The sequence below is a fragment of the Hemicordylus capensis genome, chromosome 4, assembly GCF_027244095.1.
Source record: "Hemicordylus capensis ecotype Gifberg chromosome 4, rHemCap1.1.pri, whole genome shotgun sequence".
Lineage (NCBI taxonomy): Eukaryota > Metazoa > Chordata > Lepidosauria > Squamata > Cordylidae > Hemicordylus > Hemicordylus capensis.
Window position 1 is genome coordinate 314,036,833 of NC_069660.1, and position 18,906 is coordinate 314,055,738.

At 46.5% G+C, this 18,906-nt stretch overlaps 1 protein-coding gene across 7 annotated transcripts in view; it reads right to left on the minus strand.

Moving 5' to 3' along the window:
• SLC45A4 (solute carrier family 45 member 4) overlaps positions 1-18,906 on the minus strand; it is a 204,481-nt gene that overhangs the window by 116,277 nt on the left and 69,298 nt on the right. For 2 of the 7 annotated variants that reach the window (XM_053243753.1, XM_053243754.1), the window contains exon 1: positions 10,636-10,911. The exons of 4 other annotated variants lie outside the window; for them this stretch is intronic. The gene's annotated coding sequence lies outside the window, so the exon portion shown is untranslated. Of the gene's footprint in view, positions 1-10,635; positions 10,912-17,097; positions 17,199-18,906 lie in introns of those variants that run through there. One more of the 7 variants, XM_053243756.1, reaches the window with a different exon arrangement.

Genomic DNA, 18,906 nt, shown 5'->3' on the forward strand with positions numbered 1-18,906 from the left:
AGCACTTCTTTCTCAAAAACGAGCCAGGTAGATTCAAGGGGCAAAAATTGGGGGTGGGGTGGGGAGAGGGGGAAGCAGTATGTGTACAGATTATCTTGGTGAGGATTTTTTTTTTAAAAAAAAATTGATAGAACACTCTCCCCCTCCAAACATTTGGCACTTCAAGGTGATAATGGACTTGTTTTGAAGGTTTGCTTTCTTTAAAAAAAAAAAAAAACCAGCCAGCCAGCAGTGCTTGCAGCAGTGCTGGCCAGCTGAAGAGAGAAAATATTCAGGGTCAGCAAAACAGTGGTGTCATATTCAGCTATGAAAACATAACCATTCCCTTTTAGGCAAAGAGAGACAAGTTAACAGAGACCCTAGCCAGGGACTCCAGTTTTTACTTCATCGGCAACAGTACAACTTGATCTGCTGCACTGGAGGGCTGTATAAATGTTTAAATGCTTTCTTCTTCTCCTTGTTTTTTTGACATTCACTGCATCTGAGACTTTGTTTCACAGAGACTTGCCCTCCAACTGTATGAATATATGCTGGCCTGCTATCAAAGCCAGACAAGATCTGGGTGTTCCATGACTCTGTCCCTCCCCTGACTTGGGACAATTCTATGAACAGCAGTATATAAATATATAAAAAAAATAAACTTGGAGAAGGGATAGGGTCTTGCCTCTGATGTCAAAGGAGTTTTGGAGGTGCCTGGAGCAGCTCCAAACACAAGATCAGGGGCAATCCTCCATCCACCCATTAGCTCCAAGCTAAGTCTGGTCATGCTCGACAGAGAGCAGAGGGACACTTATGAACACATTTGTGGATGAAGTGTGCAAGACACATTCACTTTAAGAACAGGGCTTTACAAAAGACTCTTTGGTAGCCAACCAAAAAGCTAATTTTCACAAACTTGCTGATCTAGATGGCTTTAAAAGGAGATTAGACAAATTCATGGAGGATAGGGCTATAAAGAGTTGCTAGCCTTGGCAGCTAGCTGTATATATCTCCATGAGGATCAGTGGTGAACACCAGGTGCTAAGAAGCACCAAGGGAAAGGGCACATGCTCTCTTCTCCCCACTTGCAGGCTTCCCAAGTGCACCTAGCTGGCCACTGTGTGAGGCAGGAAGCTAGACTGGATGACCCATGTTGGCCTGTTCCAGCAGGATTTTTCTTATATTGCCACTCACTCAGGGGTGGGGTCTTACCCTGACCTTGTGCTGCACCTTCAAAAATCAGAGCAAGGTCACACAAAAATCACTTGCTCCCCTCCCCAGTTCCAAGCTTGGAAAGTGGGGAGATCGTTCCTGAAAGTGGGGAGCTGCACTTCTGAGGTGCTTGGAAGCTTTGCATGAGAACATCCGAGCCCTCCTCTCCAGCTTGCAGTTTGAGGCGGGTGCTGCTCAGGCTCAGACTGGCCCACAGGGCAACAGGGCATATTCCTGGTGCGCCCCACCCATGCGGCATCCCTGCGCCCCAACTCCCACCCTTAATGACCTATTCTGCTCAAAACCTGGTGCCCTCCCCACATACATTCCGGCGCCCTCTCAGTGCCCCCAGTCCGGCCCTGGTGCTGCTGAGATGAGCTGTTTTGGGCCTGGGGCTTCCAAGGTTTTTGGCGTGCAACTGTTGGGTTGACGCCTTATCCCCACCCCACCCCCTGCCCACCAGTTCCAGGCAGTTGGGCTTGCCATGCTTTGAAGGCAGTGGAACTCTCGCATGGAGTATGTCATAAACTACGCAATGGGCACCCCATTAAGAAGCCCCTCAGGCAGCATATCCTCATATATGCAGACTTTCCTGTTTTCTCTACTTGACTAGGAACTGAAGATCCCATTTTGAGTTTAATCTACGCTTCGATTTTAAAAAGGTTTTATTTAAGACTTCCTCCACCCCATATACTGAAACAATTTAAATGCATGGTTTTCTGAATACTGTATACTAATGTTCTTCAGTTACTGCCTATGGAATTTTAATATCCATTTGCTGGCAGAATCGGGAGACGTAGCTCGGTGGATGTGCTCCTGTTCCCAGGAGAAAATTCTCCAAAGGCTGAGCCAGAATCTTTACTGGAAGCCATTCAACCTTCCTATTGGTGCTTCCTTCAAGATGTCCAGCATGAGGCTGCTTCATTGTAATGCAGCTTACTGCAAGCCCAAAGGTAATTCTGGCCAAGTCTCAACACCCTTCTGGCAAAAGGCACCCCCAGATCTATTGTGCTGGAGGCTGTGAAGCCTCTAGCAGGGTTTAGCTGAATCATCAACAGCCACAAAGGGAGCAGCAGCTGGAACCTGGCTACCACAGTGCTCAGATCCTAGAGAGAAGCAAGTCAAGCAGAAGGCCTAGGAAGGCAGGGAACTGAAGAAAGCACGTTTGGAAGAGGGGGCATTCCAAAGGAAGGGGGGCAAAAGGAACAGGCCAGAAGGAGGAGCCTGAAAGGGGAAGGCAAGCTGCAAGGGAGAACCAGGAAGGCTGCACGCTCAGCCATGCAGGTGCGAGGGAACTGCAAGTTTGCTGGATGTGAAATAAGAAGAAGAAGAAGAAGAAGAAGAAGAAGAAGAAGAAGAAGAAGAAGAAGAAGAAGAAGAAGAAGAAGAAGAAAGAAAAACAAGTCAAAATAATCCACATAGCAATACCAGAGGATAGCAGAATAGAAGAAAGAGAAATAGAAAAAATCACCAAATACAAAGATCTACAAATTGAAATTGAAAGGCTGTGGCAGAAAAAGACCCAAATAATCCCAGTCGTAATTGGCGCCCTGGGTGCAGTTCCAAAAGACCTTGAAGAGCACCTCAACGCCATAGGGGCCACAGAAATCACCATCAGCCAATTACAAAAAGCAGCTTTACTGGGAACAGCCTATATTCTGCGACGATATCTATAACAATTGACAATAAAATTCTGGCATCCTAGGTCCTTGGGAAGGACTCGATGTCTGGATCAAACAAACCAGTCAATAACACCTGTCTGACTGTGTAAAATAAAAATAATAAATAATAATTCAATTTCTATACCACCCTTCCAAAAATGTCTCAAGGTGGTTTACACAGAGAATAATAAATAAATAAGATGGCTCCTTGTCCCCAGAGGGCTCACAGTCTAAAAAGAAACATAAGATTGACACCAGCAACAGTCACTGGAAGTACTGTGCTGGGGGGTGGATAGGGCTTATCTAAGATTAGGATTACCTACTGAATCTTTGACTGTAGGCCTCTGTTGAGTGCTCAGAATGGGGTGCAAGTTGGTAGCCTCTAGGGAAGCCATTATCACATGCTAATTACAAAGCAGGCAACTACGGCTATGACATAACCATCCCAGGATTTAAACTGCAACTAAATCCAGAAGACGTAACCTGAGGCTGGCAGACACAGCCTCTCCAGCCTCTCTTCCTTTCAACTGAGTTCCCACCAGAGTGCCGTGCAAGGCCAGCCTCACAGTGCAGTGAATGCTGGTTACATGGTAGACTGGTGCATTGCATTCGAGGATTTAGCAGTCAATGCTTGTTGACCACACGTTTTAACCAACAGAGAGCTTGCAAGTCTCTAGCGAATACAACCTAGGATCAGAGTTTGTGTAAATTATGGAACAAGGGGACCAGCCTGTGCGTACACTATAATCCCTCTTGGCAAGGGCTACACCTGATGTTCTGAGCTGTGCCAAGAATTGCTGTTCATACTAAAACCTTAATTAGCGCTAGTAGGGAACAAAGTAAAGCAAACGGTCACCCAAGGTTTTCGACCAACATTTATGTGGCCTCTGTTCAGGCAAGTCAAGGCATTATGCTTTCTGGATTACGTACAGTTAAGTTGCTTCTTCAACAAAAGCATAAGGAACAGCCATATTCTGAATGCACTATTTCAGATTGCAGGTAGGGGACTTTCAATGCTATGTGCAGGGAAGTACCTATAAAAGGTCCCTCCCTGAATGCACCAAGGGCTAGGCTAAAACCTTTCTCCCCAACAGTCTAGTTTTCTACAGGCATGGAGTGCAAGCACCCAATCAATGTGATCAGCTCCTAGAAATGTAAGGGTAACACTTATTTGCTGGGACGAAGGCAGCAATTACTGCCTCAGCTTCCTTTAATAAATCCACTTCATATACCGTATATGTTTAACATAGACCCTCACTGACCTGGCTTTTTTGCTATCCCATTAGTTTACAGTTCTGTAAATGAGAATTACAGGTATGATCCACTGGAATAATTCTTGTACAAGCCCCCATAAGAAGAGGAATAGATCAATATTTCCTTCTATGCGGAATTAATAGTTCCGCATAGACTAGCTTCTCCTTAACTCAGGGGCTTTCAAAACTGGGTCCCCAGATGCTGTTGGACTACAGCTCCCATCACCTCCAGCCTCAATGGCCTTTGTGTCTGGGGATAATGGGAGTTGTAGTCCAACAACATCGGGGGACTCAGGTTTGAGAACTCCTGCCGTAACTGTTAAAGACTTAGTCTGAAACTCTTCCCCAACAATTAGGCAATGGACTGATATTTAAGCTATATCCGTTGATTAGACTATATCAGTACAATACTTTCAGAAGTGTGCAGCATTCTTCACTGGCTGAACCATCAATAGACCATGTCCACATTGAAACTGCTATGGAGCCATCATACACCCTAGTAATCAAATTGTCATAAGATCTACCAGGAAAATGTGTCCACTAGTGAGTGGCTGGCTGTCACCCAAACATATATTTCTGATAGTTTTTAGCTTGGTCATTTTAATTTCAATTTCTGATTTTAAATTGTTTTATGCATGTGTTATTGCTGTTAGGTGCCTTTTTTGGCAGAAAGATTAGATACAAGGGTTAAAATACACAGACACACAGACACACACACAGTCTGGACTGGTGCTGCTGCCAATCAGCATTCCCTGTAGGTTGCTGAATACACCACCCATCATCCCTAGCTGCAATGACCTTTGGCTGGGGATGATGGGGTTGTAAACAACAACATCTGGGAATCCCTGTTACAGGGAACACTGCTGCAAATTAGAACCATAGAATCATAGAAGGTTAGAGTTGGAAGGGGCCTTGATGGCCCAACCACATCTTTGCCTGGCCCTAACAAAATAGGTCTTGTTAATTCCCTGGATTTGCAATTGGCACACTTAAGAGGATGGAATTTCAAATATGCACGGGCTTGTAACATATGATGTGGGAAGGAGCGTATGGAAGGAGACAAGCATTGCAAGGCAATGCAATTAAGCCAGTTCAAATCTAATCAGGCTTGCTTGCAAAATACATCTGGCAGTTTCGACAGAGGCGGCAAACCCCAGACCCAGGATTAAGTCAAAGCAGGGCTGGATTAAGCAGATTGCTCCTAGCCTGAACATAGTTTCAATGGGCGGTTCTGCAGGTGTGCTGTGGTAGCGGAGCTCTGCTGCTTCCAACAGGCATTCCTCAGTGTCTGCAATGAAGCATGCTTAAGCTGAAATTCCACTGTGCTCATTCATCTGAGAACACCACACCCAGCTCCCAAAACATCTTCCCACTGCAACCTGCACAGATTTTAGCTTTATTTAACCCATCTATTTCTCAGTCTCATGGAAGCATACAAAGTTCTAGGGATGTGCATGAAACAGATATAGCTTTCTATTTTGAGCTCGAAACACACAAACAGCCAAACCATTTCGCTGGAAGCAGCAGTTGAGCCTACTGTTTCAAAAAACCCTCTAAACTTTGAGTGTTTCGGCCATAGGGATCAATGGGGAAACTCAAAACACCCCATTGATCCTCATGGATAGCTCCTAGGGACTCCGAAGTGGATTGTGCAGTTGGGCAGGATGGGTGCTACCTATCACCCAACCGACAAGAAATGGGCAAGTGGGCAATTTTAAAATGTTAACCTTTCTCCCCAAACCCCCAGAACAAATATTTCAAACAGTCCAAAAATGGCCCAAGAAGAACCACTGACCCAGAATCTACTGCCAGCCACAGTGCCTGTGCTGCAGTACCACTGGCACAAGTTGCTTTCTTACACATAATTATGACTCATCACTTCACTTACTAGCATTGCAATAGCAGCACCCTTAGAAGCAAGCATATCCATAAGCCCAACTGAAGCAACTTCAGCCACATTTTGACTGAGTACACCTTGCAATTAGGAATGTGCATAAAACCAGTTTGCCCAGTTTGAACTGGACCTGGCATGTTTGGTTTTGGCACTCCTGAATGAGGGGCCCAGCTCCATTTGGGCCCAGTTCAGGAGTGATAGGGACATTAATTTTTTTGGGGGGGGGGATGTGGACTTACCACTGCTGAGGGTGTCCGCAACCTTGGGGTGTGTGTGCATCTGTGTCCAGGGGGCAGACCGGAGAACTGCTGGAGTCTCCCCCACAGCTGCAGCAGCACCCCTAAGCCTGCGGTAAGTCCACCTACCCCGAAATTAATGTCCCTAGCATCCCTGAACTGGGCCCAAACCAGCTCAGGGGGTCAGCTCAAGGCCTTGAACCATGCCAGTTTGAGGCTGAGCAGGTTCATACATCCCTACATGCAATGCAAAATGCAGACCAGACCAGTGAGTGAAGCATAAGTTAGTCTCAAGGACAGACACAGAGCTGGTCACAGCAATAATCAAGAAACAAAAAGAAACACACACATCTGCTATTGTGTCCATTTCTCACCACAACACTATCTCAAACAAAACACACCACAACTCAAGGAAAGCAGGCACCCAAGTTCTGACTTTGTCAATCTGAAATCCCGCAAAACCAGATAGTTATAGCAGCAGCACCACAGCATATTAAACTCAGTGCTGGGGGGGAAACCCACAAAATCAAATCTTCCTTGATTCCTTCCTCCTCTCCAGTCTGGATGTATCCCCTTCTTCAAGAGAGGCACAGTATAAGGGCACTCTCTGCCTCCCAGTTCCTTTGAATACATTTTGAGATTCCCTCCTTTTGGGCTTCCCCTCCCTCCTCCCAACCAATGTGGGCACAATTGCCCATGACAACACTTGATTTGTATGATAACAAGCCAACCAAGAAGCAAGGAGATCACAAGTCAAGCAGAAGCCAGTGCCAAAAAAAAAAACCAATCAGCCAAGGGAAAAATGGGTCTCCAAAATGGCACTCAAAACATCGAAAGGTTTCAATCAAAGCAGGGTTGTTCTGCTCCATGCTCAGAAAAGGCCCTTTATTTAAAGGGTGTTCTGTTTTGAGCTCAAAATGGCCCATTTCGAGTCAAAACGTTTCACCTTTGGAACGTTCTGCACATCCCTACAAAGTTCCATATAAAAAATAAATAAAAACAGTAAAACGTGCTCAAAAACCAGAAAATGCCAGATATTAAAACAGAGGCACAGAAATAAACATTCGCAGAAACTTTAAAAGGGGAGGAGAACTGGTCTTGTGGTAGCAAGCATGAACTGTCCCCTTTGCTAAGCAGGGTCCATCCTAGTTGCATTTGAATGAGAGACTACATGTGAGCACTATGATATTCACCTTAGGGGATGGGGCCACTTTGGGAAGAGCACCTGCATGCTCGCATGAAGAAGGTTCCACGTTTCCTCCCTGGCATTTCCAAGATAGCTGATAGACACTCTTGCCTGAAATCTTGAAGAAGCCACTATCAGTCTCTGTAGACTATACTGAGCTAGATGGACCAATGGTCTGACTCAGTATATGGCAGCTTCCCAAGTTCCTATGTTCCCTAGGGCTCACCTTCATCCAAAGGCTAGCTGGAAAACAGAAGGTCTTCAGACTGCACTTAAAATGCTGCAAAGAGGAAACATTACATATTTCACAAGAGGGAGTACCAAAGAGTGGCAGCAACTTGAGAAAGGGCCCTTCTTCCCCATAGGTCAAAGGCCAAGGTGCCGAACAGGTGTCCCCCAGCACTACCTTCTGGAAACACCCCTATAGGAAGGGCTGCAAAACTATGCTATGAATCCTGCCTCTGTTGGGTGATCCAGGTTTCAATGGTATCAAAAGCTGTTAAGAGGTCCAGAACAGCCAACAGGTAGGTCTGAGAAAGACTATTGCCAGAAACCCCAGAGAGTTGCTGTCATCCAGGGTAGACCAGGCCTGCTCAATTTAGCCCCCCCACCATCTGTTTTTGGATTATAATTTCCATAATTCACAGCCACAGTGGCCAAAAGCCAGGGATTATGGGAGTTGTAGGCCAACATCTGCAGAAGGGCCAAGGTTGAGCAGCCCTGGTGTAGACCATTGAGCTAGATGGACCAATGGTCTGACTTGGTATAAGGCAACTTCCTATGATTCTGTGTAACTCCCTCTGTCCAGTTCCCAACATAAGTCATCAACTAGAGCAACTAAAGCAATTTCAGACCCAAAATGGTGTCAAAAGTCAGATGGTTTGGCTTTTCTGTTTTGCCCAGGTGCCCCTGGAGCTGGGTTGCCACCCCATGTTTGAACTCCTTACCCAGAAACAGGAACCTAGAGCAGGAGAGGAGAGCTAGTCTTGTGATAGCAAACATGACTTGTCCCCATAGCTAAGCAGGGTCTGCCCTGGTTGCATATGAATGGGAGACGAGAAGTGTGAGCACTGCAAGATATTCCCCTCAGGGGATGAAGTCACTATGGGAAGAGCAGAAGGTTTCAAGTTCCCTCCCTGGCTTCTCCAAGATAGGGCTGAGAGAGATCCTGCCTGCAACCTTGGAGAAGCCGCTGCCAGTCTGTGAAGACAATACTGAGCTAGATAGACCAATGGTCTGACTCAGTATATGGCAGTTTCCTATGTTCCTATGAAGTTAGACTGGCCAGTAATTGTCACATGCATCAATGCATTTGTGGTGGGGCTTTTTCAGCAGAGGGTGAATCCTCACCAGTTTCAAACAGAATTCATGTTATTACATTTATATCCTGCTCTTCCTCCAAAGAGCCTAGAGCAGTGTACATAGTTATTTTGATCCTTACAACAGTTCTGTGAGGTGGGTTAGAGAGAAGTTACTGGCCTAGAATCACCCAGTGAGTTTCCTGCCTTAATGAGGATTTGAACTCTGGTCTCCTCTGGTCCTAGTCCAACCCTCTAACCACTACACCACACTGGCCTGTGGCAAAGATGCACTAACCTCTCCTCATTCAGCCAATCTTCTCCCCCCAGCAACTCTCAGCACTCAAGCATGTTCATGGACAGTCGTACATTCTCAAGGAGAAGTTGTACATTCTACTGGAGAAGCAGGTGCCAGAAATGCATCACTGGAAACTGACAATGTGGTATCCCAAGACAAGCTAGATGCAAGCAATTTTACCTGCAAAGCACCTTGTAAATTGGCCACTACAGAAATGCCACTTGAATAAATAGACAGGCCACCCTAAAAAACTTCACTGGACACTGTCTGCAGATGCAATGGCAGCAAAAAATATGAATGCTTTGCTGCCATCAATGCCACAGAGCAGGTCCAAAGATGGACTCTGGATTTGGTGGGCCCTGGTGCAAGTTCTCCTCCACTGTCATACTTGTCATCTTCCCAGCCACTTCATCGCCAGAAGCTCTGGAAACTCAAGGATCCATTCTAGTTCTGCAGCTGGGAAGAGGACACTTAGGAGTGGTCGTGTCAGTGGCCCAGGTCACTTCTCCATCCCACCTGCTAAAGGGGGTGTATTCACAGCAGGCAATTGCAATTCTTCCTCCCCTCCCTGTGGTGGTGGGGGTGAGGGCTGGTGCACTATGTCAAAACTGGGGTGGGAGAGTAAACCATGCCCTCCCCAGCATGTCCAACCAAGTCCCAATGAGACAGATTGGCCCACTCATCCAGGATCAAATGCTGTATGGCAGTGATGCTAATGTTGCCCATCTGGCATTCAGCAGCAGCACCTTCAAACCACAGGGCTCAAAGTCCAGAAGGTCTGGGCAGACAATACTGAGCTAGATAGACCAATGGTCTGACTCGGTATAAGGCAGCTTCCTATGTTCCTAGGGTTGGGGTGGTGCCTGGAAGGAGGGATAGCCATGAGATGACAACTTCTCTCTCTCCTATGCTAGCCTGGCCAAATCCCATCACCATATCTCCTTCTGGCCTTAGTTATAGTGCCCCCTGTCCCCTCCCCATTACTTCTATGCAAACACACACCAACTGCAAAGCCAATCTCACTCCATAAACTAAAGCTTAACCACTCCATGCTAGAAGGAAAATGCCCAGAGTCCAAACAGAGGAAGACACCAGAGTACCAACGACATGGCAAGGAAACCACACACAGGGCAAAGCTTGACTGTTCCCAGGCACCAGCTTGCCATGGTGCCTAGAAATTTAAGGTGGAGATGGCTCCAGGAGGAGTGAGCACACAAGGTGGGGCCAATGAGGGGGGGGGTTTGCTGGAGGCCAGTGATATCTGGCTCCCCATGGAGTGAAGGGTGTTGCTGAGGGCAAGCAGTGAGTCTGCCCACCCGCTGTGAAGCAGAGGGCAGTCTGGCTCCTAAATATTTGGGTTGGTTCTTAGAGCGAAAGAAAATTTGTCAAGACCTGACCCAAGGCTAGAACCCCAGCCCACATAAAAGACCCCTCAGCTGTGCCCTCACCACTACCAGAAGGGGAGGCAAGCTGAAGCACTCAAACACATGCTACAACCACCCCCTTCCTGTAAAAAGGAAGACTGTCCCCCTCACACCAGAGATTACCCTCAACCTCTGGAAAGGATCAGGTGCCCTTGCTACACCCCAAAGACAAGACCTCACTCACAGCCACTCACCTGTAGGTCGACCCCTGGGGAAACGCCCCCACCCCTTCCAGTTCTGGGGAAAGCTCCTGCTAGCTTGTTGCTCCTTCTGGGAGCAGAGCTACCCAGCTGGGCCGCACAGATGGAACTTGCTGCCCCAGACAGGCCTCCGCTCACTCACAATCACCAAGCCCCCACCCAGCTCTCCAAGGGGCAAGATGGAAAAGCCCTGGAGGATGGCAAGGTGCTGGTGGGGGCACCAGATAATCTAGCTGGAGCACAAGATGATCTCACAGGAAGGTGTTTAGCTGCTGGCGTGTCCATAACAATGGAAAACCACACAATTCCGAAGTCTCGTGACATCACAATACGACAGAAACAGCATTCAGTGATCAAGAGACTAAGGAGACACTCGACAGATTCAAAGCATCCAATGCCTGCCCCATAACTACAATCAAAACCAGTATATCAAACAGGATCCTAAATAGCACTTTCTCCACACTTTAGCTTCCTTAAGATTTCCTCCCTTCTGAATCTCAGACATGGCAGATTAATGCAGCCTGTTAATCCACCAGACTCCGTCCCAGAACAAACCAAACAGCTTTCTGGTATGTGCTTTTAGGCTCCACTTATGGTATATTTATTTATATTATATATACCGCCTGCTCTCTTTCGGCAGTGGCATCAAAATTTGGTGACATATTTGGCATCAAAATGCCAACAACTTCTATATTAAGGTGGGGGGAGCTACTAATAAGTTATAACAGGGCTGGAGGGCATGCCAGGTGAACAGCTGCCCAGGTGCTGAGAAACTGATACCTCCGACACTGACATATTTTTCCAGTGAAGATACTATTATGACAGTATGTTTTCTACCATTTTTCTGTGGATACTGAACATTGTTCTCTCGAAGGGCCTTGCCATACATTTGTTTTAAGATTTAAGGTACAGGGTTAAGTGTACATCTAAAAACCTAAGTCAGTGAGAAACAGGCATTCAGAGGCGTGTGATACAGGAACACTTGTGTGCAGTGTTCCTTCTAAGGCGTATACACACAAGTTTTTTGATGTCTGCTCAATTAATTTTAGATCCTGCTTAGACTGAATCAGGAAGGCCCCAATGAATATATTTGCACTCATACCACCTTGATATTGCCATCCAGGACAAAACTTGTTCCACACACAGATGAAAAAAATTAGCAGGAACACTGCTTGTGTGAGAGACAGGATTCACTGTAGCTTCTTATTTACACTCAGTGGCAAACTAGTTTGTTGCCACGTTGTGTGAGAAGAACCACCCAACCTACCAACCAAAATTCAACAGAAATGCAAAAAACACTGAGCAGAGGGGTTCTCAAACACGAGTCCCCTGTTGGACTACAACTCCAATCATCCCCAGCCACAATGGCCTTTGGCTGATATGGCTAGGGATGATGGGATTTGTAGAACACCAGGGGAGCCCGCAAATTTGAAAACCATTCACAATGCACTTAAGTAGGAAGGTCAGTAAAGGGAAGTGGACATAATATACAGCAGCCAAAGCCAGCTATCTCCAGGATCAGGATGCCTTTGAATACCACTTGCAGAAGAGGGGACATGTCTTCATCTGGTTTTGGACATCCTAGAAGCATCTGGTGGGCCACTGTGGGGAACAAAATGCTGGACTAGTTAAGCTTGGGCCTGATCCAGGAGCGGTGTTCCCTCTAACAGGGATTCCCAGATGTTGTTAACTACAACTCCTCAGCTGCAATGGCTTTTGCGTGGGGATTCTGGGAGTTGTAGTCAACAAGATCTGGGAATCCCTGTTAGAGGGAACATTGTCCAACAGGGCTGCTTTTATGTTATGAAGAACCTGGACTGCTGTGCCTAAGCAGGCTGATGTGCCTAAGCAGGCTGATGTGCAAGAGAGAACAAAGAATTAACAGAGAATGGGGATGCAAAGAACACATCCTGATAATTGGAGGTATGCCCCAAATGTGAACCCAACCCCAATGCTAAGAGAAAAAAGCAATAGGATGCAAAAACCAGAGTAACCAAATACACTAGTATGATCACCCTAGAGGCAAGAGGAACCTATTCATGAGTTGCCACAAGTCAAATGCAGGCAAAAGGTAGAAAGCAGAATATCCATTGCAGTCTGGGGCTCAAGAAGATTAGCTCCATCGGATCATGAGATCGCTTTTCGTTTTAAGAATGAGCTTCAAACCAAGCAAGGGGCCAGGAAAAGCACAAAAAAGGCCATGTTATGCAGACAATCGAAGTCTACAATCCGGCTTGGCAGGGTGATGGCTGGAAGCTGCCAAGCCAGAGACATCTTCGCTGAGGATAAACAAACATCTTTTTCCAGACCTTGGCAAAGGCTCCAGACCTTGGGGTGAACTTCAGTCCTGCAGCCGGCCAAGGGGCTGGAACGCAGGGTGTGTGATATCAAGAGGGATTGCTCTGGAAGACAGGTCTGACGACAAACAGGTACAAAAGTGCCCAGGAGAGGAAGCCCAGCTAAGCGAGGCAAAGGTCAAGCAGCCGCACCTCCCAGAGTAAGGAAGGACTGCCTTCCTTCTTAAAGAGAGGTCGAACCCATCCAAGGTATATATAGTGCCAGTCTTCTGATTGAGGGGGTTTAACCTCTTAAGCCTTTATTGAGGCATTTATAGAATTTCCTAGCAGAGCTTAAGTGCTCTCCACAAAGAGATCGTTGAGCAGGACATGCTGGCAAACATATCCTCAAGCCCCTGTGAAAGGATTCCAAAGAATTAACCCTAGAAGCTCCTCAACTTGTTGCCTCTGCATGGATGATTCCCCCTGGGCAAAGCACACCCCTCTTCCAGTTCTGGGCTCAAAATCAAGTTAATTAGATCAATTCTCTTTGGCGCACACAGTGGCTTCTTGCCTGTAGAAGAGGGCTGCACAATGTCAGCCTTCCTGCAGATGTTAGTCTACAACTGCCATCACACACACACACACACACACACACACACACACACACACACACACACACACGATTATTGGCCACTACGGCTGGGAATGATGGGAGCTGTAGTTCAACAGCAGCTGGAGGCTGGAGTTGTGCAGTCCTCAGAGGGTGGCAGAATCTTCAGGTCCTCAAGGCATAACCTGGAACATGGCAGAGGGTTGTCTTGATCAATTAACCCCTGAAATAAATCACAGAATTATAGAGTTGGAAGAAACTTTGGAAGTCTTCTAATCAACTCCCTTACTGCCTCAGCACCCCTGACATGACAGCCAGCCATCTCTAGAACCACAGAACTAAAAATGTAAAAGTAATGGAAACCAGCCAACGAACCAATTTTGCTGAAGCTTGCCCATGCAAATAAAGCCAAAGGCAATGCATCCAAATTGGAGGAGGCCTTGTCCACCAGAGCTCCACTTGGTGAACAAAGCCGAATAAAAACACTTGCAGAAACACAGGATTATCTTCCTGCTGCCTCTTCTGCATGAATAAGTAGCCTGAACTGCGAAGCACATAGAAAAGCAGCCTATACAAACAAGGTCTTTGCCCAAATTTGGGTTCCTTCATCGTTTGAGCTGAAGCACAGCCAGGAAAGGGAGGAGAGCTGGTCTTGTGGTAGCGAGCATGAATGGTCCCCTTTGCTAAGCAGCGTACATCTTGGTTTACATTAGGATGGGTGACTACATATGAGTATTGTAAGATATTCCCCAGTGGGAGAGCATCTGCATGCTTACATGAAGGACCCAGGTTCACTCCCTGGCAGCATCTCCAGGTAGGGCTGGAAGATACTCCTGCCTGAAACCTTGGAGAGCCACTGCCCATCAGTGCAGACAAATCTGAGCTAGCTGGACCAATGGTCTGACTCAATATAAGGCAACTTCCTATGAAACCTTCTCACGGTTTTTGCAAAGGCAGAGGTACACGGCAAGAGCAATATGGTATAGGGGCCTGAAGCTGTAGCTGCATAAACTACTGCAAATTAAGCCCCTCCCAATGAGCAAGTGGCTTCTACAAGTGTCAAGAGCCTTAAAAAAAAGAAAGAAAAAAGACCTGATTCAAGTTCCATCACTGTATCACACTTCCGTGTTCAGTGATGTATAGACTGATTTACATTTGTAAAATCCTGTTTGGTGCATTCGTGGTGGTTAAAGAATTGGGCTTGGATGTGGAAACCCAGTTTCAAAGCCATAAAATCCAGAGACTGCCCTGGGCAAGTCACTTTCTTTTCTGCCTCACCAGGCTTGTTGGTCAAATAGAATACAAATGTAATCAATATTTGGGGAGCACTCATAGCTCAGCAGTAGAGCACATGCTTTGCATACATAAAATCTCAGATTCAATCACTGGCATCTCCATTCATTAAATCAGGGGTTCTCAAACTTGGGTTCCCAGCTATGGACTACAACGCCCATCATCCTTAGCCACAATGAATAGGGAAGATTGGAGTTGTGAACAGCTGCGGACCCAAGTTTGAGAACTCCTGCATTAAAGGATTTCCGGCCACAAGGCTCAGTTGATAACAGAGGGCTAGCTTGTCCATGCAAATGATCTAACTGTGCTTTCCAACCAGTGGAAGGAGTTAATACTTGGTCTCGCTGCCATGGGGACTACATGACACTGCTCTGCCTAACCCCATCCCATGATAATGGAGATGGTTGTCGACGTACACCAATGGGAATGTCTGGTTGTATGACAGTCCAGCCTTTCAAAGGTACAGTTTCGGAAGGGAGAGCGCAGAGCAGAGGGAGAAAAAACCAGGAGGCAGCTGGAGAAGGTTCTTCCTCACTGCAGACAACTGAGGAAATCTGCCTACTTCTGTGCAGAGCAGCCACCTCTGGGGGCTGTGGTACCTGCAAAACAGGTTGAAAACGCCCGATTGGACAAATATCAGACCTGCAGCCGAATTAGGTCAAACATATGAGATGGATGAATGGGTTGTACAATTTCAGGCTTTTGGGAGGGACGACACATTTTTGCTTATTTGATTTTTATTCCACCTTTCCATCTAGAAGTATTCCCAAGGCAGGTTATTGCATTGTGCTGGGGTTGCATTTTCTCCCCACCAATCCAGTTCTTATCAAGGTATTATTGCTGTTCTCAATGTCTTTCCTCCCTCATCTCACTCTCCAACTGCTGGCAATTGGATGGTCCACTGCCAGGCTACATGTTCATTCCTGCACAGGACCACAGCTCTTTTCACACCTCAAGAATAGAGAATATTTAAGTGGGTTTTTAAAAAGCATTTAGCATTATTAGCATTATTATTATTATTATTATTTTAATTCTTTATTTGCGACCCAAAGTCAGCATAACATAACATAAACAAAACATCTCATAACATAGAAAGATACAATTGGAAAAAAGAAATATGTAAATAATTCTTTATTAAAATAAAAATACCCACAAGTAGAAGACTAGCAAGTAGGGAAGAGGCTGGACTAGAAACTCCCTGATGTGCTAGCTATTCAACTTTCAAGGATTTTTTAAAAATGTGCATTCAAAAAATGGTATTCAACAGCTCAGTTGTACGATCAATTTTACTACCACAGGATTCCTTCACATTCTCCTGTATGTGCAGATCAGCTTCGCACACTGAACATTTGCATTCATAGAATACCTGCCTAAAATAACAATTTTTCTGAGCCTCTGAAGAAATTTCTTTTAAAAATTGCTTGAGAAAAAAAGAGCTAATGCCCATTAGATTAAAGCTGCACTTCTGAAAGACCCAGTATAATGTTTATTTCCAAGACAACAGCTGCAGTCGCTGCTACCTTGATAAGTGCTCGCATTTCAGCATCAGCGTTTGTCATCTTTTTGGCAGCCTCCCCAGTAAAAGCAGCCTCGGATAACTGCTTTCAGAGACAGAAATGAAGCTCAAGATACCCCACTCTGTTGTGAAGTACAAGATTGCTCAAAGACCATAAACAGCATAATTTCCCCCTTTAAATTACCAAGCTTGTTCTTAAGGAAGATTGGTTCTGAAGTGCTCATTACAAAAATGCAACCCATTTAAAAGCAGATAGTCCCAACTGCGCTGCCTTACTCTAAATAAGCCCGGTAAAAAACCTTCAACCACAAGCCCGCAGTTTTATTTCAGCTGAGGAAGCAAGATGACCTTACCACACCAGCATTGCTGGACAGAACAAGGGCACTGGGCATTGCAAACACATGAAGCAATTGCTAGTATGTTTAAAAACAGACAGCTTAAAAAGATCCTCCGCCACCCAGTTATCCTACTGTTCTGAGCCACACTCGCCCTTCTGTCGCAAAGTCAATTTCCACCCACTTGCACTAACAGCCATCGGCAGCAGATCCAGCTGATTTCCAATAAATGTTAGTAGCATTGCCTAAGCCAGGCAGTTGAATGCAATGCAGATCATAATCAGAGAGAAGCTTATGTCAGAGCAGCAAACCATGCAAGCCATTTTAAAGAGATGCCTTCTCAGAAATTAAATGCCTGAAAGGGAATTCTACCAGTCTTCTACCAAGGAGGTGACTACCATTCACAAGTGGGCATCTACATACCTTTGTGAACTAGAAGCACCAGTTTGGGCATGGGTCCACAGAGGACAATAAAAACACTTCTTTTCATCAGCCTCACGAGCAGCACGCATCACTAGATTCTTAGCACCTGCAAGGTTAGAACCACTGACAACACCAACCAAGAACAACAGGTGAGGGGGGCTGGTGGAAGGATAGCATGCAAGTTGTTAAGAGTTATTTGACTGTGGCAATAGCTATCAAGGAAACAAACTGCATTCCCGCCCTGCCGCCCCGGGGCCAGCCTCAAGGTCAATGGTGCGTTCCTTCCCTGACACAGAGGAAAAATTTCTCTCTTAACACACCTCAGTCATGTTTGAATATCTAAATTTATTGCTCTAAATATATCATGTGGCTTCGGTACAAGAGGCTCAGACGATATTCAGATCAGTAATCAACTGAATTTCAGTTTCAGATTTTTACGTCTATCAGGTCAGACTAGAACCCACGAATGTCTGTTTCCAGAAGCCTGAAGCAGTCATTCAGTTCAGGAGTGGCCCAGCAAACTCTTGAAAATGCAGTCAATAGTTACTGAGCTTGCAGCTGTAACACAAGTTTACACTTCCAGCTCTTGCATATTTACAACACTGGGGATGGAAGATTTCACTCTGCTGGGGCCAAACCACAAATATGCTAACTGAAGCATTTTACTTAATCACAACAAAGTGTTGACTGTCTGCATCACAGGCACAGTGTGACAAATCAGAATGACTGCCTCAGCCCATCAGGCCCTTCAAATCCAGAATGAAGCAGAAGTTTGCTAATTAGGGAGGGGCCCTAGCATGAGAAGGAAAAACCCATTAACAGAAACATTTGCTGAGCAACAAGCAGGCCGTACAGATGAAGGCCAGTATTGACCTGCTGGCTGCCCAATGCCATTCCCAGATCTCCCCGGGGCCACCTCTCTGGCTGCCCCCTGCAGGCACCTCCTCCTGCCCTGTGCCCTACAGCACCCTCATTCCCAGTTCCTCACTTGCCACTCGCTCCTCTCCAGCAGGTCAGCTCTCTTTCTGATCCTTGCCTTGGGCTCCTCCGACGGCTCCCTGCACAATTTAGCCTATTGGACTGAGATGCCCCCTCCCACCTCTTCTGCCACAACTCTGCTCCGGCCTTTGTTTACTCAAGGGACTACGGACCCTCTCCTGCCCTTTCTCTTTGGGACTCTTGTTTGCTGCTCCTTTTCCTAACTGCAGATCTAGCTTATGAAAGCAGACCCCGGCTTGCAGCTCACCGGCCTTGCTCCCTCCCACACGTCCTCGGACTTGCCTCCCACCACACAAGCCCACCCTCCCTTTTCCAACTTGGCTTCCTCTCTCAGCAAGTCCTCTGACATCCCCTCAGTATGGAATCCTCAGCCCACGCTCACCCTGGAAACCCACACTCAGGTCCCCCCTGGCTCCAGGGCTCTTCCACTTGACATGCTACAGCCCGCCCTCATCTCTTCTCTCCCTAGACATCTCCCACCCCTGGCCCCAAACCACCTTGCTGCTTCTGCTGATTCCACGTGATCTAATCAGAATTTTCTTCACATGACTGCACACCTCCTTGTCCTCAAGGCCCACCACTACCTGCAGAACCTCCTAAACATTTGTATTTCTCAAGAATAATTTAAGTCAACACTCTCCCTGCATCCTCTTCTGTCACCATGTCACCTCTCCTCTTTCCACAGCCTCCCCTCATACCCATATTCTCCCCCCCCTACAGACACCCCCTCCCAAAGTCCCCCACCTGACCCCTAAACCTCCCCAGACCCTTTGTCCTCTGGCTCCCGCTTGGCGGGGTCCATCTCTTGCA